The sequence below is a fragment of the Crocodylus porosus genome, unplaced genomic scaffold (genome assembly GCF_001723895.1).
Source record: "Crocodylus porosus isolate Cpor-Errol unplaced genomic scaffold, CroPor_comp1, whole genome shotgun sequence".
Classification (NCBI taxonomy): domain Eukaryota; kingdom Metazoa; phylum Chordata; order Crocodylia; family Crocodylidae; genus Crocodylus; species Crocodylus porosus.
Window position 1 is genome coordinate 77564243 of NW_017728886.1, and position 10027 is coordinate 77574269.

Below are 10027 nucleotides of genomic sequence, written 5' to 3' on the forward strand. Positions count from 1 at the left end.
GGTCACGTGACCCAGCTGGTCACCCTGGCAACCGGCACCTGAGCTGCCTGGGTGATTGGCAGCTCTGCCACTCACCCTCACAGTCACGGGGCACCTGCGTGACTCCGTGACAGTAGGACAACATTAACCACACCCCCCCCCATGCTAGCAGAAGATGCCTTTTAACCTTTCTGTGTCTTCTGCTGTGGTTGCTTTAGCAGCTGTTTCTTCTCAGGTTGTACTTTATGGTCTGGTGGGCCAGCTGCAGCACTGGAAACATGGAGCCACTAGAAGTGTGATGGTGTAAAAATTTGGGTGGTGGGCAATGGCGGCTGTCTTCTGAACATTTGCCAGCAGAAGCAGGCAAGTACCCAGAAGCCTTAAATCTGGCTGGAAAATGTCACTGTAAGGAAGTGTTCAGCCTGCAGAGGGCTGAGACCCAGCTGCAGGTAGTCAACAGGTAAGAGTTTGCCTGGCTGGCAGCCTGGAGGCCAGATATAACTGGTGACGAGTAAGTAAAAGTGAAGCTACAGAGAGATTTGAGCTCTGGGAACAAAGGTCAAAGGGGAGAGAAGGAAGGTGGTTGTGTGAGAAGTACAGAGTCTGAGTTGTGCTCCTTCTGCTTATTGTCCCACACTTTCCATCCCAGGTCTGAAGAAAGGTCACAGGTTTTGGTTTGGTTTGTCATTTGCACATCTACTTATTGTTGTTTCCTGTGGGGACAAAGTTGGCCAAGGTAAAACAAACTGACTGGAAACCTGAAATGAAGAGTACACTAGCCTTGATGAAGGAGCTGAGTGAGTGACCTTCTTGCAGTCACTGTTCCAAGACCTATTTGGGGGAATGATCAGGTCCATCTTTCAGCCTATGTTGTGTTTAAGGACCAAGCACAATTGTGAAAACCTGCAAATCCTTTTCCCCGTCATGTCATTTTTTATGGAGGCAATTTAGAGCATAAGTTTTGCAAAGGAAGTCTTAGCAAATGCAGAGCTACAGTAGCAAGGTTCTTTCAGCAAATCTGTAGGTTAAAAATACAGGCATATATTTTTACAGGTAGCACAAATAAGAAATATCTTTTCTGCAATGCTTCCAGGAAATTCACTCCCCTTATGTATTCATATATACTTAATCAAGAGGGAGTCTGAGAAGCAAGAAAAACTACATAGGAAATCACAGTTGATATTCGCTGAACTTAAGTCTTATCTATCATTTCTTCTTAAATTTCAGCTCAGAGAAAATGAGTTTTGTTTGCTAGTTAAGCTGGACATAGAAGAGGAGTCTGCTTTTTGATCCTCAGAAACCCAAGGACGAAAAGAACCCGGCTTTGTTTGTAAGGGAAATGGCTGCTTTCTCTGAAATCATTACAAAAACACAAACCCTTTCAGTCAAGTCTCATAGCCTTATGTACAGTTAATTCTGATTCTGGGAACAGCTATTTTTCTTTTTTTTTTTTTTTTGCTCCCTGTCCTCTGTCTATGCTCTCCAACTACAAAGTCTGCAAGGTGTTGTCTAGTTTCATATTATTTTTGGCTGAAGCTCATAGTGAACTATGTCATGGTTTCAGAGTTTTGCCCACCCTGACACACATACTTCATATGTACAGTCCAATTATGATTGGTATTTTTTGCAGTCTCTGACCTGCCTGTGCAAATGTGAGCAGCGGTGTACGTAGGGCGGGGCAACCAGCTTGGGTGCCGACTTGAGGGAGGGCGTGGGGAAAAAAGGCTCTGACTGGCAGTATATCATGTCCTTGGTGCCCAGCTATGTTACAACTCTGCTGAATGTGAGAGATTGATGGTTTATGCTGAGATCTTGGGGAAGGGGAGTTGTCATTTACTTTTACCCTTATAACATCATCTCTCCTCCTACCTTAGCCTGCATGTGCACTTTGTAACAATGATAATGATATACTGACACGCACAATTTTCTTCAGTCTTCTGTTATAACACTGAATAAGTCCTATAGATTACCCATCCAGGTGTAGAATCATGTACTGTACTATGCCTCCAGGAAGGTCAAGACATTCAGTCCCACAGTCCCAGCAGGCTTGAGGGGACAGGGATGACATTAAGCTATATTTATGCCACTGGGATTTTGAACTGTTTGAGGACTCAGATGGACCACGGTGTAAGTTAGGCACTCAAGCAAACTATTTTAAGTTATAGAAGGCTTCCTGATGATGTGTATGGCCACAGAGTCACATGTTACAGCCATTCTCTGATAGGTCCCATCCAAAACTAGTCCTGTCCCCAGCATATCTTTCATGCTGAGGTGGAGATCTCTCTTGGGCATCTGAGGGTCTTCACAGCTCCAGAGTCTTTAGGACCCATGATTAGAGGTAGAGAGGGCAATTCTTTCTGCAGACCTTAAGAGTGGAAACAAGTATGTTAAGCCATCTAACACTGACCACACACGTAGGAGATTTTAGCAAAGCTTCTAGAGTCTTTTCTGGTTTGTATTAGTGTATGGAGACAATCACCACTGATTGCAATGGATGGAGTGGAGAAGCCCCTGATGAAAGTTTTCCTGGGTGATACCTTGAAGTTCTTCCCCACTTCCATTACTTCAGGCCAAGATGGAAGGAGTTATGCTGCCATACAAGGCATAACAAGGCTCTGCTTACTTCAGCATACTCCTAAGCTACTATGAGAAGCACACAGGTTTGAACAATATTTATTAGATTTCTGTGGTTGGATGTTTGATCTACTTTGAGACAAGACTTTGAACCTCTTGAACCTATCACTTGTAGGTATCACCTTTAGCTGTAGAAGTATCTGAGTACTGGTAGAATCAGCAGGCATTTCCCAAGTTGTACAGTTAAGGATGTGTCAAGCAAGAAGGTCTCAGATGTGAAACACTGAGTCATAAAACTAGCAGTAATCATCACCGCTCATTGGTCAATCAACATGGTGTGTTTAACGCTCGGTTGCTTCAAACTCTTAAAGGAGGTTTACTAACCAAAGTTAGTCAGAATGAAGGTTACCAAGATTACAAGGCAGCATCAGAGGATGGGGTCCCTTTCATAGTGTCATAGTTTGTAGGGTCAGAAGGGACCTGAGCAGATCATCAAGTCTGGCCCCCTGCCATGGCAGGAAAGAGTACTGGGGTCAAACGACCCCAGCAAGCCTCCTCTTAAAGACCACAAAGGTAGGAGCCAGCACCACTTCTCTTGCTCTCCCAAACCTATGTGTCCCCTGCCCTCCCTGCTCTCAGAAATGTGCCCCCACCCTTACAGCCATGCACCAACCTCCTGTTCTCCTGCAGGATTGCCACGGGTGCCAACTCTTGTTACACCACTGTAAGGGAGTGATACAGTGACAGGAATGACACAGAGGGCTCTGCAGATAGACCCCCTCCAACCACCCAAACCCGAGTAGGGATTTACTCTTTTCTTATTGCTATTTGGGATATCAAGGAAAAGGAGAAAGCAAGAGGCAAATTATCAGGCGCATGGTATCTGTTCAAAAGGGAGTGAAATAATATCTCTGTACACTCATATTATCAAGGTATAAAACAACCCCTAAGGCAAATCTTCCCTTTTCCAGGATGTAATCTGGATCATATTGTCCTTTTATAACATTAAATCACCCCCTGGACACACCTGTCCTGTTTTCCCTTATGCACAAGTGTTTAGTCCAGCAATTCCTTGAGGCCAAACCACATCAGCTCCCACAAAAATAACCTAGCTGTTTCTGGATCCTGCAGGGGGAAAAAATGGGTTGTGGGGCTTTCGTTCTATGTGAAAAAAGCTTGGCATAGGTCTCTGTAGATTTCACTGTACCTAAATGTTTCTATTCCGCATCAAAAGCAGAACTAGCTTTTGCAACAATGTACATTTAAATTTAAAACAACATACACAAAAGTTTCTATTTTCTCATCTGGAAAGTGGAACGTGAAATATCAATTCATTCCACACATAGCAAGATGCCATATGCAACCAAAAGTGAAATAATTCATTAGACACAGAATGTCTTACATGTTTTCAACATATGCAGCAATACCCAAGATAGAATCCTTGGCATTTCTAAGAGCATCTTCAATAGAAGGCTATGAAAGCTTTCTGCAAACAGTAAGAAATTAAGCCTCTCACTACCATGATAGGGAAGAGAAAGTAAGACAGAAGTGAAGCTACTTACACAAGGTCACAAGTAAGTCTGGGCTTAGGAGGCAAGAGAACTCAACTCTCCTGCATTTGAGTCTGCACAATATTAGCACCGTTAAGCCTGCCAGCATCTACATGATTCACACAATAAATCCAGAGATTTCAAACAGGGGTCCATAGTGTCAAAAACATTCTGACATGTTGTGGTCTTTCTGAGTTCTTTGCTACAGAAGAATTGCTCTATTATTTTTCTGTAGTCACAACATGAGTGACAGCTAAGACCCCTTAGCTAAGGCGCTGGTCACTGTCTTTCTAATATTATCACTGTAAGAGAGATAGGTCTCAACACAAGGTTTATTTGAAAGCAAATACTGATGTGATAGAGCTTTGGGTATTTTATGGAAAATATCTAGATTGCAAACCTCACAGCAATTTTTCCATAGGTTTATACTGGGTCATGAAATGTGAAAGAAAACTGTTTCAGGCTTTACTCCTGTAAATCTCCCACTAACAACCATAGGAGTTGCAAGTTAGGCTCATGACATACAGTAAAAGTGAAATCCCTGGAGTCAGACAAGCGATGACAGGTGTCATAAACAAGTCATGCCCCAGTGACCCCTCATAGGTAAAAAGAAAGATGGTTGATCTAGGAAGACTTTTTGCAGTTTAGTGTGTTAGGCAGGCAGTAACTTTATAAACCAACAACTTGACCAATTTAAATGAAGAAGGCAGTGTAGGTAGGCATATAGACCAACTTAATCAGGGGTGTATAAGTTGAGCTTTAGTGAGCCTGAGCTCACTTCATCAGATTACCTCTGATTTAGATAGTCATAAATGCAAATCTATCCTGTCTTCTTCCTGACTCCAGACTAACACACCTTTCTCAGTTTAAACGAACCATTCTAAGATGAATTCACTTGGTCATGAGTGACCTCGTGGTGCCATAAGGAGCTTGGATTTGAATTGACTAGATTAGCTAGGAGGGATTATTTTATAAAACATGCTTGCATTCTGAGAAGGAGGTATTTTCAAACCATTGTCTCTCTGAAGCAGTTTCAAAAAGAAAATCCAGAGGTTTGGTTTTTTTAAACATAAAATATGTCAGTTTTTAGCAAGGTTTGGTGTTTGCCTGTGTTTTTTTTGACAGCACCTCTTTCTACCATATTCCTAACTAATCTTAGTCTTCATCTTGTTTTCCTCTTTTCTACTCAAGTTGTTCCTACAAGACTGTATCCAGTATTTAATTATATTGACATTAGTGCTATTTTTCATTATTTATTCTATGTTTCCAATCAATAAGGCACATAAATAAAAGGAAAAAAGGTGTCAATACTCACTGGTTTGTCAAGCTTCTTATGTTTCACCCTCTCTTCATTTGTGCTACTAAGTAGGATGACTGAATTCACCAAGTTAACTCAGTCTTTCTGTGTGAAAAGGACTTTGCCTCACCACAGATGTTTTGCAAGCATTATTACCAAAAGCAATGATGGCAGTTCTTCTTTCTAAATATAAGCATCCAGTGATAGATTCTAGCTGAGGATTTTAAATAGGGTACCCAAATCTGGATTAGGTCATTTTACAATTATCCCCCTACATTGAGCTAACTACTACCATATTTGGTCTCTATCAATAGTTAATAATGAGCTTGATTTTTAAAAATCATTTATATTAGGGGTGCTGAAGCCTTGGGGCTTCTCATAAACTGGATCACCTGTGAATGCTGGCAGCAGCACAGTTAATCCCCATAGCTACTGGAACTACAGTATGGGGCAGCTGTTATAGGGGTTAACATGGCCACCCACACCACCCCCACTTCCTCCTGCCACTGACTTTACTTGCCAGCAGTGACTAGCAAATTCAGAGGTGAATAAGGCAGGGGTGGGAAGTGGTAGCCACTTTAACTGATTGGCTCCAGAGCTGCACAGACACGGAGCCTCTGACAACTGTGGTGACAAGCCCTGCAGGCTGAATCTACTCCATAGTGGTGGGACTTCCAGTCCACAAAAAAACCCACAGGCCAGAGAAGCCAACTCCATAGCTGGATCCAGCCCATGACACCCCTCGTTTATATGTTTGTATGAAACACAGTATTCAGTATAAAATTTGTGTTTTGGTAACCCAGGGGAACCTATTAAACAAAAGATCCATTTGTTCATGTTCAGCTCTGGTATTAGACTTCAAGATTAAGGGCTTTGCACCAAGAGAAGCCGAGTCCATATCAAAGGGGACTCTGTGTGTCCATGTCACGTGCCTGGGAAAATAGCTAAAGAGATTACCAGAGAAGATATGGAATGGTTCTGGGCACTGAATGGAGGAAAGATTTAGGGATAGAGAAGCCAGGAGTTTTAAGTGGAGCACTTGGAGGGGAAGGGAGTTACCCAAATCTTAAGCCAGGAGGGGGAGCACTACAGATGTTCATTTTTTTTTTTTCTGTTTTTTTTTTGCACCGGTCCTGGAACCACTGCAATACCAGGTCAATGCATGGAGTGGATGGAGCACGCTCCAGTTCCACCACCCAATACCAAAAAGAATCTGCTCAATATAGAAGGCAGGGAGAGGCTGCGGGGCCTGCCCGGCGTGATGTTCAGTTTGCAAGTGCCTCTGAGTAAACTAAGCAGATGGGCAAAGCCCCCAGCCACTTCTTACACCAGGGACCCCAATGTGAGGAGCTGTCAGGAAGCAGTGGGTGACAATACCTCTGCTCCCCTCCCAGGCAGGAAAGTGGGAACAGCTGCCCCTGGCAACTTTTTCGGACTGTGGTGGCTCCAGTTTCTACAAGGCAAGGGATTCTTTCCTCATTGGCTCCACTCCTCCTGGTCCTAGGTGTCAAGCTGCAGGGAAGTTTACCAGCATTCATTCTCCCAGGAGACAAAATCCTGGGAGGAACTTTTATCTGGTTGGAGATGGGTTATTTTTCTTCTGGAACCATCATTTTTGTTCCAGGAAAAACTGTGAGCATTTGTACACTTGGGATTTCTGCCAGGAGAGCTTTGATTTCCCAATAGAAACATAATGCTGGTATGTAGCCTTATTCTAAAGCATGAGCCCCAGATGTAGTGGTAGAGTTCTGTGTGTAGAATGAACTGAACTAATGATGTTAACATAGAGTGTAGTAATAGTGAAATATAACCATGTTAGTCTTGTCCTGTAAGCAACTTTAAAACTCCATTTTGTATCCTTCTGCTTGACATAAGTGAATGAACTCTGCATAGCCTTTATGTATGAGAGCGTAAAAGGGTAGATGGTGAGAGAATGGCACAGAGCCAGGAGAAGAAGATTTAACTGTTTATGTAAGCAACAAGGCACCAACTGTAAGTTACCAATCAGTAAACTAATTAATGAATGGCTGAAGAATCCCTTTTAGGCCTAGGGCACAATGAAGATAACAAGGAGAAGGAATGCACCCATCCTGCCAGACGGGCAGGAAGAACATTCCAAGGCTAAGGTAAGTTGGAGACAAAAGAACAACCACAAAAAACAGAAGCTAGGTATGGAAAAAAACCAAAGCACTGAAACAAAGGATGCCAATCCCTATAAAAGAACACTTTGAAAATGCCAAGTTGGGTGTGTCTCTTTCTCTACTGCTGTTTCATCAGCATCTGTTCACCCCGCTCCAGCTGTTATCTTTAAATCTGCTATCTTTAAATCATCATCTACTCAATAAGCCCAGGTTAGCCACCCTGGGCTGATATTGAGCAACTATTGCTGGTAACTATATCTGGTGTATGTGTGGATAGAATGGTTGTTTTGTGTATGTGTATGCCTGTGTGTAATGATGTGTATGATGATTTGTGTGTGTTTGTATAAATGGTGTGTCCAAACCTCTATGCCTAACTCATATAATTAATAAATGCAGCATTCTGCCTTATCCCCCTTTTCAGAGTCTTGCTTGTAATTTGAACAATTGGCAATTTAAGTAACATGTGCCCTAGGCTTCCCTCAGTACATAGGGGCCCTAGACAGGACCCACATCCTTGTCACCTACTCACCCCACAGTGACAGCCCCTACTACAGCCGGCAGAGCTTTCATTCTGTGGCTCCAGGCTGTTGTCGACCACTGTGGCACCTTAACCAATTTGAACACCAGCTGGGCAGGCAGCACCATGATGCTGGTATCTTCCACAACTCCACCCTGCCAGCCCTAGGGGAGAGCAGGCACTTCTCACTGGGGGTGCCGGATATCCAGCTGGGTGCAGTGGTGGTTCCTCCCCTCCTCACTGGGGACCCTGCCTACCCGCTTCTTCCCTGGCTAATGAGGCCCTACGCTGGCCAGCTGAACCCCTGCCAGACATGCGTCAACAGGTGCTTCAGCTGGACCTGCACACTAGTAAATATATATTTATGCAAGGATAAGTAATTTTACTCTGCCTGTGCCAAGTGTAAATATGATCTTTTGTTTGTTTGTTTTAACAACCATTGTATTCAAGTTCATACAGCCTATTTTTTCTTTACTTGTGAGTTGGTCTAATTTACTAGAAAAAAATAACATTAAGTGTACCCTGCAAACCAAAGATGCCTGTAGTTCTTCTTGGAAAGGACTGAGCAGAACTCTAAAACGGGAAAATCACAAGCAAAGGCAAAAATAACTACAGTTAAAGCCAGAGAATACAAATGAAAAGTAGCACCTTTTAACTCAGTATCTTATGCAAGTTCTGCCAGGTTTGGTTCTTACTTATTTAAAGTGAACTTCCTTAGCAATATACCTGGGTTCATCTGAAACATTAAAACCAAAGTGTACCCTGGAATCTTCTGTCAAGTGACTCAATTAATAAAGCTTATCCTGATGCTCTTTCCCGTAAGTGTTTCTGTCCCAGCTGATACAGTCTTCCTCTTACATACCTTACCTGAAATTGTCTTCTAGGGATAAGGAAGCTGACTTCTGGTCTTTCTCTCTTCTCCCCTTCACCTTGTTGGGGAATGGAGAAGGGAGGAAAGGGTTGTTTCGCTGTTTCTCTGATGTTTGTGTGTTCTGTTCTATCTTGTACCAACATCGTGTTCATCTCTGTGGTGTCTGAATGCCAGCCAAACAGCAACCTAGTTCAGCGAAGGAGTTTGTCATGCAGATGTGATCTCCACCCACCAGGTATGATATGTTCCTACTGAGGTTACTGAATTTCTCATACCGAGATACATCCCCATGTTTCTTGTTTAGTCCTAGTCAAGTGAAGACAGAAAGCTCTGGACGTAAACTACATCCCTTTTAAGCAGAAGCAGATATTTGTGGTGGTAAAACTGTATTTATTAGTTACCTAGGAACCAGGATGAAACAATAAGACAGAAAGATACATATTGAGAATCTAGGAAGGGGAATGAATCAGCCAACAACCCTCAAGAAAAGGCTACTAACCCATAACTTCCAGAAGCTAACTGAAAAGAAGGAAAGTAGTCTATGAAGACCTGCTTGCCGGTGGAGGGAAATCTAGAGCTGAAAGTCATCTAAGGGTCACAAAGTTTCAAAAACCTCAAAGATTTTCAGGTTCCATATAAAAACTTGAGTCAGGCAAGCTTAAGAATTTCACAGTAATCATGGGATCGTATGAACAGAAAGTAGTAATCCACAAAGTTTTGTAATTCAGCTCTGCAATCAAACATTTAGGACTATTTTTTGCAGTTCTGCAAACAAAACAGATGCTGCTTCTTAACATATTTTCCTCTGCATGTTTTACTCCTCATTCAGAAGGGCAAAACTGCCAGAGATGCCCTAGCCACCTAGGGCATAAAAAAATTAGGGTTTGCAATATGAATTACTATAAGAACAAATGCCAAAGGCAATTCTAGTCTACAGCTGCAAATGATCTGTTGATTCTGTAGTCCTGGTTGAAATAACTCTCACATTATGTCTTATTTTAAACAACTATTGAACAATATACATGGCTCTAATTTAGATTCTTTTCACTCTGCGGACCCAGTAAGAATAGTCGGACACAGGAAGCCTGATAATAGAGA

General features: G+C 42.6%; 1 protein-coding gene across 1 annotated transcript in view; it reads right to left on the reverse strand.

Moving 5' to 3' along the window:
• LOC109311472 (C-C chemokine receptor type 2-like) overlaps window positions 1-5431 on the reverse strand; it is a 20003-nt gene extending 14572 nt beyond the window's left edge. The window contains exon 1 of the mRNA XM_019537123.1: window positions 5419-5431. The gene's annotated coding sequence lies outside the window, so the exon portion shown is untranslated. The remainder of the gene's footprint in view (window positions 1-5418) is intronic.
• Window positions 5432-10027: the final 4596 nt, after the last annotated feature.